Source organism: Silene latifolia, chromosome X (genome assembly GCF_048544455.1).
Source record: "Silene latifolia isolate original U9 population chromosome X, ASM4854445v1, whole genome shotgun sequence".
NCBI classification, from domain to species: domain Eukaryota; kingdom Viridiplantae; phylum Streptophyta; class Magnoliopsida; order Caryophyllales; family Caryophyllaceae; genus Silene; species Silene latifolia.
In genome coordinates, this window is record NC_133537.1 from 33392513 (window position 1) to 33408795 (window position 16283).

General features: G+C 36.5%; 2 non-coding genes across 2 annotated transcripts; both read left to right on the top strand.

Moving 5' to 3' along the window:
- Window positions 1-420: 420 nt before the first annotated feature.
- LOC141624766 (small nucleolar RNA R71) lies at window positions 421-527 on the top strand. Its single transcript, XR_012534571.1, has one exon. It is a non-coding gene; the product is annotated as a small nucleolar RNA R71 (small nucleolar RNA).
- A 12171-nt stretch (window positions 528-12698) lies between these two features.
- LOC141625920 (small nucleolar RNA R71) lies at window positions 12699-12805 on the top strand. Its single transcript, XR_012535662.1, has one exon. It is a non-coding gene; the product is annotated as a small nucleolar RNA R71 (small nucleolar RNA).
- Window positions 12806-16283: the final 3478 nt, after the last annotated feature.

The window sequence follows — 16283 nt, forward strand, 5'->3', positions numbered from 1 at the left end:
AGCATTCACTTGTTCATTTGTTCCCCTACATTCACTTTGGTCATGTCCCAAAGTTCCACAATTCTCACATATCCCACTTGGGATTGATGAAGATGCCGTCATGGCATTAACATGATGCTTTGGTGATTTTGAGGCTTCTTCAAGTCTAGCCATAGCTTTTTCAAACTTCAAATTGATGGTATCAATGTGAGCACTAAGTTGAGCACCCAATTGAGTAATGGAGTCCACTTCATGCTTTCCTCCTCTAGTAGCCTTGCGAGGTCTACTATATTGTGAGTTATGGACCGCCATTTCTCAATTTTGTTCCAAGTTTGATTGTCATCAACTTCGGTGAACATTCCATTTGATCCCTTGTTGAGAATGTTCCTTGAATCTTCATAAATACCGTTCCAAAATTGTTGTACCAAGAACCACTCGCTAAGTCCATGGTGAGGACATGAGCGACAAATTCCCTTAAACCGCTCCCAAGCTTCATACAAAGATTCTTAATCCCTTTGCTTAAAGCCCGTGGTTTGAGCTCTTAGCATGTTAGTCTTTTCCGGTGGATAGAACTTTTTGTAGAAAGCTAGAGCCAACTTTTCCAAGAATCAATTCCGAGAGTAGCCTTATCAAGGCCTTTCAACCATTCTTTCGCGGTGCCAATTAGAGAAAAAGGAAATAAGACCAATCGAATTTGGTCTTGAGTTACACCGGTTTGAGAAATCGCATCACAATAGTCGCAAAAAGTCTCCATATGAGAATGAGGGTCTTCACTAGGCATCCCCCGAAATTGGCTTCTTTCGACTAATTGGATAAATGCGGATTTGGCAATAAAATTTCCGGTTAGATGTTGTGGTGTGGGAGTACCATTGGGTAGGTTCTCCTCGGTGAGAACGGAATGTGATGAAAACTTAGGCATTGTGGGTTGATTTTGTGTTAGATTTTGTGTTGGGTTCTCCTCACCTTCTCTTGCAAAAGAGTTGATGAACTCAATAGTATTTGGTTGAATATCTACAACCTCACCAATACCTCTCAAAGTTCTCCTAGCAAGTCTTCTATTGGTTGTTAAAGTTCTTTCAATTTCACGATCAAAGGGTAACAAGTCACCTTGTGACCTTCTAGACATGCAAAATATCAAACAACTCAAAAACAATTAGAACAAACCTTGAGGAGTTTTACTTCCTCAAGGCAAAGAAAGACACAACTAATAATAATATAAGAAAATCTAAATCAAGCTAACACCGTCCCCGACAACGGCGCTATTTTTGGTCGGGATTTACTAAATCTTTCGGTTACTTGTCGTTAGGAGCACCTAGACCAAAACACAATTTATAACTTCACAAACAACTCTACAATTAGTAAAGAGGCAAGTAAAGGTCGGATCCCAAGGGACGGGAATTGAGATGAGATTTCTATTGCAACTATTGGTGTCTTAGGGGTGTCACAATTGAGGTTTGATGTAGAAGATCACTAAACTAAATAGCAATGAAAGTAAACAAGCAAGATGAATTAAAAGGGATGTAAACAATTGATAAAAGGCACTAGGGTGTCATGAGGTCATAGGGGATTCATGGGAATTGATCATACAAACATATTCTCAAGTTATAAGCAAGCAATTATTGTTGTGATGGATCGAGTTGGTTTATATCTTACAATCCTAGGAAAGTTAAGGCCCCGGAGCCGAATCAATTAGATTGTACAACACCTACAAGTCGACTTAGTCATCCCTACTCAACAACATGCATGGTCTAATGAGACTCGAGTTGGTTTATGTCTTACAAGTCTCATTGAAAAGATAGGTGATGGGTAAAAAAATGCAAGGATTCGTAGGCTCACATTTCATCAAACATAACATGTGCATGAGTTGAGATCACAACAAGCAAGCAAATAAACTATGAAAGCATATTAATTTAAGCATAAAACATTCCCCATGTTGGTTTCCCCTAATTACCCATTAACCCTAGCTAAGTAACTACTCACTCATTATCATGTTGAACATGCTAGCAAGGTTGTCAATCATACCAACAAAGTGAAACATGATGAATAAATAAAAGTGATTAATAATAATTAAAGAGGGATTAAGAGAATTATACCTACTAATGATTCCAATAATAAAGCAAAGAATAAAAGAAGTACTTGATGCTAGATTGAGAGGTTGTCAATCTCCCAATAATAACCCAAATAATCTTCAATTACCCAAAATAAAGGATGAACAAGAGAGAAATTAAGGAAATAAAACTTGTATTAAAACTTGATTAATTGTTGATTACAAGATTAAAGAGAGATTTGATTGATATTAACTATACTAAAGATTGCTAATAAGAACATGCTCTTCTAATTAGACTAATGGGGTATTTATAGTGGGGATTAGGTGGATGATTTAGGGTTAACTAAGGGCTTAAATGACGATTAAGTCCCTACTTAAGGAAACGTCGGTCTTTTTAGAAAGACTCCGGTCTCTAGGGAGACTCCGGTCTCTAGAAAAAGATGTGCATCCTTCCTTGAAGCTTGAAGAAGACGAAATGGGTCTGCCTGAGAATCCGGGCGTCTTTAGCACGGGACGGGCGGATTTGTTGGTGTCTGCCCGGGCGTCTTGGAGTGAAGACGGGCGTCTTCTGGGTTTTTTGCCCAGACGTCTTGGGGAGAAGACGCACGGATTGTGGTGGTGGAGACGGGCGTCTTCTGGGGAAGACGCACGGATTGCTGGGCAGTCTTGTTTCTTCTTCTTTTCTTCCTTTTTCTTCATAAAATCCTTGGGGATTTCCTCGGGGATGCAAGGATCTTTTCTCATCATTGCCCATCTACTATAGTATGTACCAAGGCCTTCTAATCTTGTCTCTCCTTGATGCTTGGTCATCGAATTCAATCAATTTAGCCTCATTTTGCCATGAAAATGCAAGGTTTGCACTCCTTTCCTACCAAGGGATCAAAACCTCAAAGAATATGCAAAACAAAGGACTAAAGACAATAAATGACCCAAATATGCACTAAAAAGCATGGGAACAAGGCTAATTCGGGGACTAAATGTGCTCTAATTATGGTCACATCACTTGTACCATTCCTCAAGTGAATGGCACTATCCGTTTCATGTCTTGGGGGATTACTTTGAGGTGGTAATTTCCCCTTTTGTCTTTGTGAGCTTGAAGATGCTAGTTGAGTCAATTGGGTTTCCAACATTTTGGTGTGAGCTAGGATGTTGTTGATGGTGATTTCCTTTGCTTGACTGTCTTTTTGCATTTGAGTGAAAAACTCTTGTTGATTCTTTTGCATTTGGAGGACCGCTTTTTGAACATCAAAACCTTGGTTTGTTGATTGTATGGAGTTTGATTTTGGTAACCTTGGTTTTGGTTGTAAAAGGGTCTTTGATTTTGGTTTCTCATGGGAGGTGGGGTGTATGTTGGTTGAGGGTTTTGAACATTTTGGCTTTTGTATGAGAGATTTGGATGGCATTTGGTGTTTTCATTGTAATAGTTTGAATAAGGGGTGCCACTCTTGTATGCTTGGAAAGCATTCACTTGTTCATTTGTTCCCCTACATTCACTTTGGTCATGTCCCAAAGTTCCACAATTCTCACATATCCCACTTGGGATTGATGAAGATGACGTCATGGCATTAACATGATGCTTTGGTGATTTTGAGGCTTCTTCAAGTCTAGCCATAGCTTTTTCAAACATCAAATTGATGGTATCAATTGAAGGAAAAGTAGATCTATATACTTAACATATTTATATATGTTTTAATTTAATTTGTCATAAAATTAACAAATGATGTTATGCATGCAAACACTTAAACAAAATAAAGAAGAAACATTGTTCTTACATTGGATTTTCGGTTCAAATGGGCACAAGAGAGATCACCTTTCTCTCTTGTTCTTGAGCTTTCCTTTTGGATGAACAAAGACCCAAGTGTAGGATCTCTCCCAAGGATTTATACCCAAGGCACACACTTAATTAAAATTAATATTATAAATACTAGTACAATATTAATCTTGTAAAAATTGACCCAAAAATATTATAAGACACTTAATATTTTCGGTTTTATGGGAGAGGAAGAAGAAAGCTTTTTATCTCTCTAAAACTCAAATTTTAGATGAATGAATGAGTGAATAAACAACAATAACATTATTGTGTATTTAGGTAAAAATGAGAGGAAAAACCAAAGTGGTTTTCCTTTCTAAAAACCGGGTGGAGTAAGTGGGTGGAGGGAGCCAATGCATGCACTTGTTTATCTTCACAATGTAAACTAGGGTTGCATGGCTAGTAAGGCAAGTAATCATTATGTTTACCACTAATATTATAAACACAATATTTAGCCTAATCCCCTTCCTAATTTCGGCACCTTCATAAAATGGAACCCATTTTATTTTTGTCAAACTTGTCTTATGTCACATGTCATATGTAACATAAATTTGTTATGTATTTTTAACATATTAAAAATCAACGTATTAATAAAAATACGTCATATACAAAAATCGACTTAGTAATTCATAATTACTTGTACCAAAATATTTTACCAATTTATAAATCACAACAACTTGTATTTAGAATTATTCATTCGAATTCAATTGTTTCCTTAAACAATAATTTCATCCGAGCAATGATACGATTCGATTACTCAGACCGTATCTCATTTAATCATATTATAATGAAATAGGTAAATATTACTTCCAAAATCGTCCGTCAATTTTCAAGTAATTTAATTAACTCGTAACGTTATACGATTAATTAAATGATCAATTAAGAGTGTTGCCCTATAGGTATGACCTAGGGGATCAACTGATCACCACCGTCGCACGACAGTAATGTCAAACTCTAGTCAGCCAATCATTACCGATATATGTTGATCAGTTGACAGTAAAAAATACTTCCCAATTGTATTCTTTATAGTGAGACTTACACATGTGATCATCATGATCAACAGTCGTGATCGCATTATTGTCGGAGGACACATATTCCAACAATCTCCCACTTGTCCTCGACAAGTGTGTGTCACCAATTCTCTTGTCCTATTACTATCTCCCACTCAATGCAAGGTGTCTTTCAGGTCGTACTTGCAAGTGATCATATCGAGAGTGGTTTCCTCGATCTGGAGAATAATTGATTGACCGGATTTATCCACCATGGATACATTCCGATCGTGGCCACGCATTTCCAGTTCATTACTCCTCGAGTGGCCCTGAGATATTGTTATAACCCTGACTAGGGGTGGACAATTCCTATCGCACTCATTCCCTTCGACTAGCCACATCCATCATAACCCAAAATATGCCCATTTGACCCCATTTACGAAGGTCGTAGTAACACAAATCAAAGTTAATCTGAAACTGTGCCATCTTAGGCGAATAGTCTTTAGTCAAAAAAATCGACTCATTTGAATACAATAGTAGCTCTCGCCACGACCAGGCTATATAAATTTGCCAGAACTCTATAAGCGGTCATTAGGCCCGACAAAATGTTCCTAACAGTCTGCCTATGTGATCGACTAGTCATTCTCATATGACTCTATGGCACTTGAACTTGTCATCAATCGCATCACACTCTAGTCACTTCGAGACGTCACCTCATGTAAGTAATTATGGGCAAATACAATGTTAATCCATGTTCACTTTAACGGGGTTCAATTATCTCTACAACCCGTTTGGATATAACAATGTATAAGGTGAGTTAATAATAACTCAAACGACAAATGTCGACATCACACTCGGGTAGTCAATACCATATTACAACCTTGTGATGCATATCAAAAGTGTGTAAACACTTGTTGATTGCAATAGAAGTTTAACATGCCATGTGTCCATGTGTTCAAACTTCTTAATCGTATTATCCTTTATATTCATGTTATCACTCATAGCATGAACCTTACCAAGTACACATCAAGGTTCTCGACCTTGGTTTCGGTTCTTTATCTTGAAAGAACTTCCTTATCGATTATCACATAACGAACAAATTTGTGGTGAATGATATAACTTGTACTGATCAAGTACTTCATCCACACACAATGCACTAGGTACATGTTTTGTAACAATTTGTCAAGATGATTAGCCTAGCACTTCTTACAAGTCCTAGCATAGTTAGGAAAGATTAGTTTTGAGTAACTTCTTATTCAACTAAGTATCTTTCCAAAAACCTCTTATTTCTCCTTTAAGCTTGAAAGGCTTAGGATTCTCATAAATCCTTACAAGTGCTCGGATTTTCTACAATATGTGCAATCTCTTGACACATAACAGAGCATTTTTATCAAACACCGAAATCGCTCATTGGATTCTACTCGAGAATTCATGACGTTTCTTTTATGGCTTCCCAATCATCATGCTCTTATGCATATGATTCACCATTGGACATGCGCATGATTATTCTAATGGCGGAAATATTAGTAACTTTTTAATCATGTCATCAACTATATTTAGGTTCAAGGAACGACCATGACTGCTAATGGCAACTCCATTTTCATTTGAATGAATAACCTACGTATCTCGTTGATTCGATGTGTATCTAACAATACTTATCCAACATCTCATGATGTAATTGGATTCATCATAGTCAATTTTCATCCAGAATTGAAAACTCAAATGCTTCTTTATGAAAGAAGGTATTAGCTCGTCATTCTTTAATGAGTGATGAGTTGTAAACATTCAAAGGATGATAGCTCCCACTAAATTCCATGTCTTCACATGATAATTTCCTAACTCCCACTCAATTCCACATGTTTCTAAATTGACTTCTCAATTGAAACTTTTCAAGAATTTGGAATGTATGTTGCTTTGCAAAGTTATTAAGATGAAACCATATATGTTCCCATCATATCCTTTCAAAATTCCTATTTCGAAGAGGTCTCATCTTAACCTTATGGAAAGAGATTTTAAGTCTCTAACACATTCATGTCATAATGATGTGTGGCAATGTCATTTATTAAATATAAGTAATATCCAATACACATCCTTCAAAATATCCCTTTTAGAAGGAGGTTTAACCAATTCATTTTCATAATGAGGTTAAGTAATGACATCTGCGTGGTTTAAAACTTTGGCTATTGAAGATATCGGTATATCAATCCTTGCAACCTCTAGTCATAAATATCGCTTATAACTAGGATGTTACATTGATTCATTTAGGCTCTTAAGTAAATCTTAAGGTTAAAACTATTGGTCAAAATTTATCATAAACTAGTCAAAACTCTTGTTAAGACTTTACATTAGTCATTTTGTTCCAAAACTTTCTTTTGGTCTCCTCGTGTAGTTATCTTGAGAACATACTCTTACGATTACTTCACTTGGTCTCTTTAGTCATATAGAACTTACTTGAGACCATAGATCTCATCTATTGGGTATACTATATAAATAGATATACCTTCATTCAAATCATTCTCTCTTGCGTAGATCTCATTTACACAAGTACACAAAAATATATCTTGCCTCGTGTGTTGTGTCCTCATTTTTCTCCCACTCTATCTTTAGAATAAATACACTAGAGATTCAAAGATAGAATATGAGACACAAATAATGATGTTGAAGTATAAGGAGAACTATCTCATAGATTGACTAATAGTTATAGATTTCGTAAGTGTACTTGGTGATTGACATTCCTTTAAGAGAGTTCATAGACTCAACACCACTTTGTAAATGATCATACACAAGCCTTAAGCATGTGGACATATAATGAAACCCGTCATTATATTTGTCTATTAGATCACTTTAAGTTATATGTTTCTAAGAGTAAGCATTTAAACATGAATTTTAGAACAAAAGGATAAAATGATAAAACGGGTGACTTGGGTTGCAAACCAAGTCACCATTATCCAAAATACAACCCATTATCCAAAATACCTTTCCATGTCGAACACGGAAACTTAAGGTTCTAAAATTCAAAACATGAATAAAATAAGACAATAAAAAGCGAAGCTCCATGAAAGCTATTCCTAGCTCCTTGATGGTTTCTTAAGCTTGCTTTTCTTTTCCTTTGTCTTTGCTTGGTGGAGGCCCTATTTACAATAAAAAGGGAGATACATTATCACAACTTTGTATCACAATACCATAGTTAAATTAGAAACATAAAAGAAAGGATAGTCATTTACCTACTGGAGTAATCTTTTCAGCCTTAATATCACCAAGGTATTTGGAACAATTTCTTTTCCAATGTCCCATACCATTACAATAATGGCATTTATCAAGAGGACCCTTCTTGATTTTTGAAGTGCTAGCTTCATAAGTCCTAGCTTTGGTGAATGTGGGAGCTTGCTTCTTATCCTTCCTCCCATTCTTCTTGAACTTCCCCTTACTCTTAGTGCTTATGTTAAGCACATCCTTGGGTGGGTTCACATTTAACCCCATGTCCCTTTCGGCTTGCACAAGTAACTTGTGCAATTCTTCAAGAGACACATCCTTGTCTTGCATGTTAAAATTCACCCGGAATTGAACATACGTTTTGACTTTGGACAAGGAGTGTAGAATCCTATCTACAACAAGTTCTTTGGGGATTTCAACCTTTTGAATTTTCAAGGTCTCGACAAGCTCCATAAGGTTGAGCACATGAGGGCTAACCTTTTGGCCCTCTTTGAAGTCGAGATCAAAGAATGCCGCGGCCGCCTCATATTGGACAATCCGCGGAGTTTGTGAAAACATTGTCACAAGCTTGGAGTAAATCTCATTAGCATTGCCCATTTGAAAGGCTCTCCTTTGGAGATCCGCCTCCATCGCAAATATCAAGACATTTTTCATTGCGACGGACTCCTTTTGGTAAGCCTCATATGCTTCCCGAGTGGCGGCGGTCGACCTAGTAGTAGGTTCGGGTGGAAAGGCCTCGGTAAGGTAACGAAGCTTGTCGTCACCTTGGGCGGCTAATTTGACTTGGGCATCCCAATCGGAGAAATTTGACCCATTCTTTTCAAGTTTACATCGATCCATGAAGGATCGGAGCCATGATGTATTAGCGAGAGGCGTGGCGTTAGGGGTTGGTGTTGCCATTTGTTATGAGAAAAAGAAGTGGTCTACAAAACAAAATAGAAGGAGTAAAACAAATGTCGTTTTAATAATAATACTCGTAAAAATGTATAATTTAAACAAGTTTTATGCATTTTTCTAGTGACCTCTACCCAACTAGATAAATGATTCCAAGACCCAAATTCAAATCGACTTAGGCACGGTATGGCCGATGAAACCTTTATCAATATAACTCGGTGGATTAACGTTTTAATCGATTCTACTTTTAGAACTCTTGGTTGATAAAATTACTCTAATAATTATCTATAGCCCAAAACACATCCGACAAGGGCACGGTATGGCCGATGAAACCCTTATCGAAAAACTTTTGTTGAGTTCAATCCAAATTTCGAATAAATGTGTCCATGATCCAAATCCACATCAATTTAGGCACGGTATGGCCGATGAAACCCTCATTAACATGAACTCGGTGGATTAACATTCATCACCCACTTCCCCTACGTAACAAGGTTTGTACCCCGGTAGGGCCGAGTGCACTCCCTCGCGAAATAGGTTTTCATGGTTTCTACTATTTGGTAAGGCTATGTCTCAATTAATTGTTTTAGCGAGAGGTCATGTCAATTTATTATCTATCACGTTTTAAGTGAACTAAAGCGGTGAACTACGATAATTCTAATTGACACGGTCGATAAACTCGATGAGAGAAGATGCATGTTTTAGTTATGGCGATTTAGCGATGCATGTGACATATAAATAAAATGCAAACATAAAAATAAATCCTAGTATGCCTTCCTAAAATAGAAAAACTATTTAACTATTACATATTCGGAAACCAACTCCATTGGTCCCTTGAACTTCGGTTGTGGCACGCATCTCGGGGTAACACCGTCTTTATGTATCGCCATCTTGAAGAAATCCGTCTTTGGGAACTCCGAGATAAATTAAATTACATAATTTCCTATTATACATTTGTAATTAAAATAAAATAAATCTATTAAATTACAAAACGGTGATACGAGATCACAATAAAATTACAACCGAATCGATATTCCCATACATTTCGGGAAATACCAATTAAAACTAAGGCCATACTAAGTCAAAAATACATAATTCAAAAATTACATAAATTAAAATTATGACAATCATAAAGAAAATGCAGCATTATAATATGTATGAACATGCCCAATTTTATGCTAAATCGCCTTTAATTAGCCAATATCGTATATTACTCGGTTTTTACGGATTTGCGTGATTTCAACATTTTATTATCACAAAAATTACATAAATTCATATTTATGCATAAGTTAATTACCCTAACCTCTTAGGACTCAAAATTTAGTCTTCACTAATTATTTGACCATAATTAACTCATTTTACTAAAAATTTGTTCATTAATGGACTTAAAATACAAAAATAAGCTATAAACTTCAAATAAATCACAAAATTTCAAATAAATTCAAAATTTGAAATTTAAACTCATGAACATTCTGAAAAAAATACCATGACACTCATAATGTTCAAAACCTTAGGTTAAAAATTTCGAATATTTCCGGAAAAAACAATGTTGCGGTTTATCAGTTTTAACTAAAATAATCATAAAAACATGTGAAAAATTATATACATCAACTTTTCAATTTTAGATATGAAAAAGATAATAAAATGCAACAAATAATATTTTTCTTTAGTCATAAAGTATGTTTTATCAATATTTCACTAATAAAATCACTATTCATGCTATTTTTCTTCAAAAATCCATAAATCATGCAAAAAGACTTCACTATAGCCTATTATTTTACACACATCTTTTAAAATTGCATGTGACAACATACTAAATTTCTATGACCAGATTCGAAATTTATCTCATATTAACCTATTTTTCACTTAAATCCGATTTTAATAATGAAAAATCCATTTTTCGAGCATAAAAAGTCCAAAAATTATGAAAATTTACAGGTTATCTCAAAATAATATAAGTGACAACATATCCAAAAATCACAGGAAAATACGAAGTATAGCTAATTTTAGTCCGAAAATGACATTTTTACTCATAAAATCATATTTTAATGCCATTATTGTATAATATGAACAATAAAAATCCGTAAATTAACCAAAATATCCTAAAAACATTTTAGGACCAGAAATTTTAACATGCATAAATTAATTTCGTGATATATCATAATAACACAAATTATACAAGTTTTATATGTTAATCTTTATAACTCGGAAAAACTTTTAACCGATTTGCATGCAAACAACCATGGCTCATGATACCGATTGAAGGAAAAGTAGATCTATATACTTAACATATTCATATATGTTTTAATTTAATTTGTCATAAAATTAACAAATGATCTTATGCATGCAAACACTTAAACAAAATAAAGAAGAAATATTGTTCTTACATTGGATTTTCGGTTCAAATGGGCACAAGAGAGATCACCTTTCTCTCTTGTTCTTGAGCTTTCCTTTTGGATGAACAAAGACCCAAGTGTAGGATCTCTCCCAAGGATTTATACCCAAGGCACACACTTAATTAAAATTAATATTATAAATACTAGTACAATATTAATCTTGTAAAAATTGACCCAAAAATATTATAAGACACTTATTATTTTCGGTTTTATGGGAGAGGAAGAAGGAAGCTTTTTATCTCTCTAAAAATCAAATTTTAGATGAATGAATGAGTGAATAAACAACAATAACATTATTGTGTATTTAGGTAAAAATGAGAGGAAAAACCAAAGTGGTTTTCCTTTCTAAAAACCGGGTGGAGTAAGTGGGTGGAGGGAGCCAATGCATGCACTTGTTTATCTTCACAATGTAAACTAGGGTTGCATGGCTAGTAAGGCAAGTAATCATTATGTTTACCACTAATATTATAAACACAATATTTAGCTTAATCCCCTTCCTAATTTCGGCACCTTCATAAAATGGAACCCATTTTATTTTTGTCAAACTTGTCTTATGTCACATGTCATATGTAACATAAATTTGTTATGTATTTTTAACATATTAAAAATCAACGTATTAATAAAAATACGTCATATACAAAAATCGACTTAGTAATTCATAATTACTTGTACCAAAATATTTTACCAATTTATAAATCACAACAACTTGTATTTATAATTATTCATTCGAATTCAATTGTTTCCTTAAACAATAATTTCATCCGAGTAATGATACGATTCGATTACTCAGACCGTATCTCATTTAATCATATTATAATGAAATACGTAAATATTACTTCCAAAATCGTCCGTCAATTTTCAAGTAATTTAATTAACTCGTAACGTTATACGATTAACTAAATGATCAATTAAGAGTGTTGCCCTATAGGTATGACCTAGGGGATCAACTGATCACCGCCATCGCACGACAGTAATGTCAAACTCTAGTCAGCCAATCATTACCGATATATGTTGATCAGTTGACAGTAAAAAAAATACTTCCGAATTGTATTCTTTATAATGAGACTTAAACATGTGATCATCATGATCAACAGTCGTGATCGCATTATTGTCGGAGGACACAAATTCCAACATCAATGTGAGCACTAAGTTGAGCACCCAATTGAGTAATGGAGTCCACTTCATGCTTTCCTCCTCTAGTAGCCTTGCGAGGTCTACTATATTGTGAGTTATGGACCGCCATTTCCTCAATTTTTTTCCAAGTTTGATTGTCATCAACTTCGGTGAACATTCCATTTGATCCCATGTTGAGAATGTTCCTTGAATCTTTATAAAGACCGTTCCAAAATTGTTGTACCAAGAACTACTCGCTAAGTCCATGATGAGGACATGAGCGTCAAATTCCCTTGAATCGCTCCCAAGCTTCATACAAAGATTCTTCATCTCCTTGCTTAAAGCCCGTAATTTGAGCTCTTAGCATGTTAGTCTTTTCCGGTGGATAGAACTTTTTATAGAAAGCTAGAGCCAATTTCTTCCAAGAATCAATTCCGAGAGTAGCCTTATCAAGGCCTTTCAACCATTGTTTCGCGGTGCCAATTAGAGAAAAAGGAAATAAGACCCATCGAATTTGGTCTTGAGTTACACCGGTTTGAGAAATCGCATCACAATAGTCACAAAAAGTCTCCATATGAGAATGAGGGTCTTCACTAGGCATCCCCCCAAATTGGCTTCTTTCGACTAATTGGATAAATGCGGATTTGGCAATAAAATTTTCGGTTAAGTGTTGTGGTGTGGGAGTACCATTGGGTAGGTTCTCCTCGGTGGGTACGGAATGTGTTGAAAACTTAGGCATTGTGGGTTGATTTTGTGTTGGATTTTGTGTTGGGTTCTCCTCACCTTCTCTTGCAAAAGGGTTGATGAACTCAATAGTATTTGGTTGAATATCTACAACCTCACCAATACCTCTCAAAGTTCTCCTAGCAAGTCTTCTATTGGTTGTCAAAGTCCTTTCAATTTCGTGATCAAAGGGTAACAAGTTACCTTGTGATCTTCTAGACATGCAAAATATCAAACAACTCAAAAATAATTAGAACAAACCTTGAGGAGTTTTACTTCCCCAAGGCAAAGAAAGACACAACTAATAACAATACAAGAAAATCTAAATCAAGTTAACACCGTCCCCGGCAACGGTGCCATTTTTGGTCGTGATCCCTCCTGGGGTTTAGTTTTCAGTACTTGTCGTTAGGAGCACCTAGACCAAAACACAATTTATAACTTCACCAACAACTCTGCAATTAGTAAAGAGGCAAGTAAAGGTCAGATCCCAAGGGACGGGAATTGACATGAGATTTCTATTGCAACTAGTGGTGTCTAAGGGTGTCACAATTGGGGTTTGAAGTAGAAGATCACTAAACTAGAAAGCAATGAAAGTAAACAAGCAAGATGAATTAAAAGGGATGTAAACAATTAATAAAAGGGACTAGGGTGTCATGGGGTCATAGGGGATTCATGGGAATTGATCATACAAACATATTCTCAAGTTATAAGCAAGCAATTATTGTTGTGATGGATCGAGTTGGTTTATATCTTACAATCCTAGGAAAGTTTGGCTCCTAGAGCCGAATCGATTAGATTGTACAACACCTACAAGCCGACTTAATCTTCCCTACTCAACAATATGCATGGTTTAATGAGACTCGAGTTGGTTTATGTCTTACAAGTCTCATTGAAAAGATAGGTGATGGTTGTAAATGCAAGGATTCATAGGCTTAGCATTTCATCAAACATAACATGTGCATAAGTTGAGATCACAACAAGCAAGCAAATAAACTATGAAAGCATATTAATTTAAGCATGAATCATTCCCCATGTTTGTTTCCCCTAATTACCCATTAACCCTAGCTAAGGAAACTACTCACTCATTATCATGTTGAACATGCTAGCAAGGTTGTCAATTATACCAACAAAGTAAAACATGATGAATAAATGAAAGTGATTAACAATAATTAAAAAGGGATTAAGAGAATTATACCTACTAATGATTCCAATAATAAAGCAAAGAATAAAAAAAGTACTTGATGCTTGATTGGAAGGTTGTCAATCTCCCAATAATAACCAAAATAATCTTCAATTACCCAAAATAAAGGATGAACAAGAGAGAGATTAAGGAAATAAAACTTGTATTAAAACTTTATTAAATGTTGATTACAAGATTAAAGAGAGATTTGATTGATATTAACTACACTAAAGATTGCTAAGAAGAACCTAGTCTTCTAATTTGACTAATGGGGTATTTATAGTGGGGATTAGGTACATAAATTAGGGTTTACTAAGGGCTTATATGATGATTAAGTCCTTGAGGAATCGCCGGTCTCTAGGGAGACTCCGGTCTCTTTTTTGCCGGTCTTAGAAAAAGATGTGCATCCTTCCTTGAAGCTTGTAGAAGACAATTGGGCGTACGGGAATCCGGGCGTCTTTAGCACGGGACGGGCGGATTTGGGCGTTCCTGGACGAGCGTCCAGAGGGGAAGACGGGCGTCTTTGGGAGCTTTTGCCCGGGCGTCTTGTGGAGGAAGACGCTCGGATTGTGGTGAGGGACGGGCGTCTTCAGGGCAATCCGCACGGATTGTCAGGCAGTTTTATTCCTTCTTCTTTTCTTCCTTTTTCTTCATAAAATCCTTGAGGATTTCCTCGAGGATACAAGGATCTTTTCTCATCATTGCCCATCTACTATAGTATGTACAAAGGCCTTCTAATCTTGTCTCTCCTTGATGCTTAGTCATTGAATTCAATCAATTTGCCTCATTTTGCCATGAAAATGCAAGGTTTGCACTCATTTCCTACGAAGGACACAAAACCTCAAAGAATATGCAAAACAAAGAACTAAAGATAATAAATGACCCAAATATGCACTAAAAAGCATGGGAACAAGGCTAATTCGGGGACTAAATATGCTCTAATTATGGTCACATCAATACTTTATCCCCGAGGGAGAGTCCGAGCTCTACCATGGCTTTCCGGAGCCGATCTATGACTCTGTGGCCAAGGTCAAGTACCCGGGTGTGGAAGTCTTCCAGCACTGCTACTTCATTCCCGACAATACCGAAGCTGCATCAACTGAGTCTAAGCCGTCCTCATGCCTCGACGGATAAGCTGTCACTCTCCTCTTTGGAGAGGACAACATCAAGCGCCTCGACTATGAGGACATTATCAACATCGCTCTAAAGGACAGTCAATTTTACCCAACCACCTTGATCTCCGACACTGACCCGGAGAAAGCTACACAGGGCTGGAGGAAGACCGTCAAGGTGGACCGATCGCCAAGGCCGCGTTCTCAAGATCACAACTGGAGAAGGCCCAATGTTCAAAGAGGGAAGTGAAGAAGAATCTGAGTTTGAGTTGGAGTCAGAGTCTGTCATAGCTCCTAACACTCCTGATGTCCCAGTCAAAGTCCCCTTCCCGCTGTTTTATCACAAAGTCGTGGCTGATTCAGAGGCTGCGTCTACTAGGGTCATCCCCACTCCCGTGAAAGGTGACAACCTGGAGCCTGTTCCAGGGGCCACCTCCTCTTCTGTGTCGCCTCTGACTGACCATAAGATGTGTGTCCTCTCCGAGCTTTTCGCTCGTTTCAACTTAATAAACGCTAAGTTTTCTTATGACTCGTCTCAATTTAACTGCAATGCAATTCTGAATGACTATGAGGAATTTGACTTGAGTGACTACCCACCTCACCTAGGCAAAGAACTTGACAAACGGGAAACCAGAACCCCCGTCATTGAGGAGACCGAACCTATTAACGTAGGAACCGACAACATACCTCAAGAACTTCGGATATATAGGGACAACCCTTGACCCCTCGGAAAGACAACAATTCATTAACCTCCTCCACGAATACAAGGATGTGTTCACCTGGTCCTACAAAGATATGCCTGGGATTGACAGGGACATTGCAGAGCACCG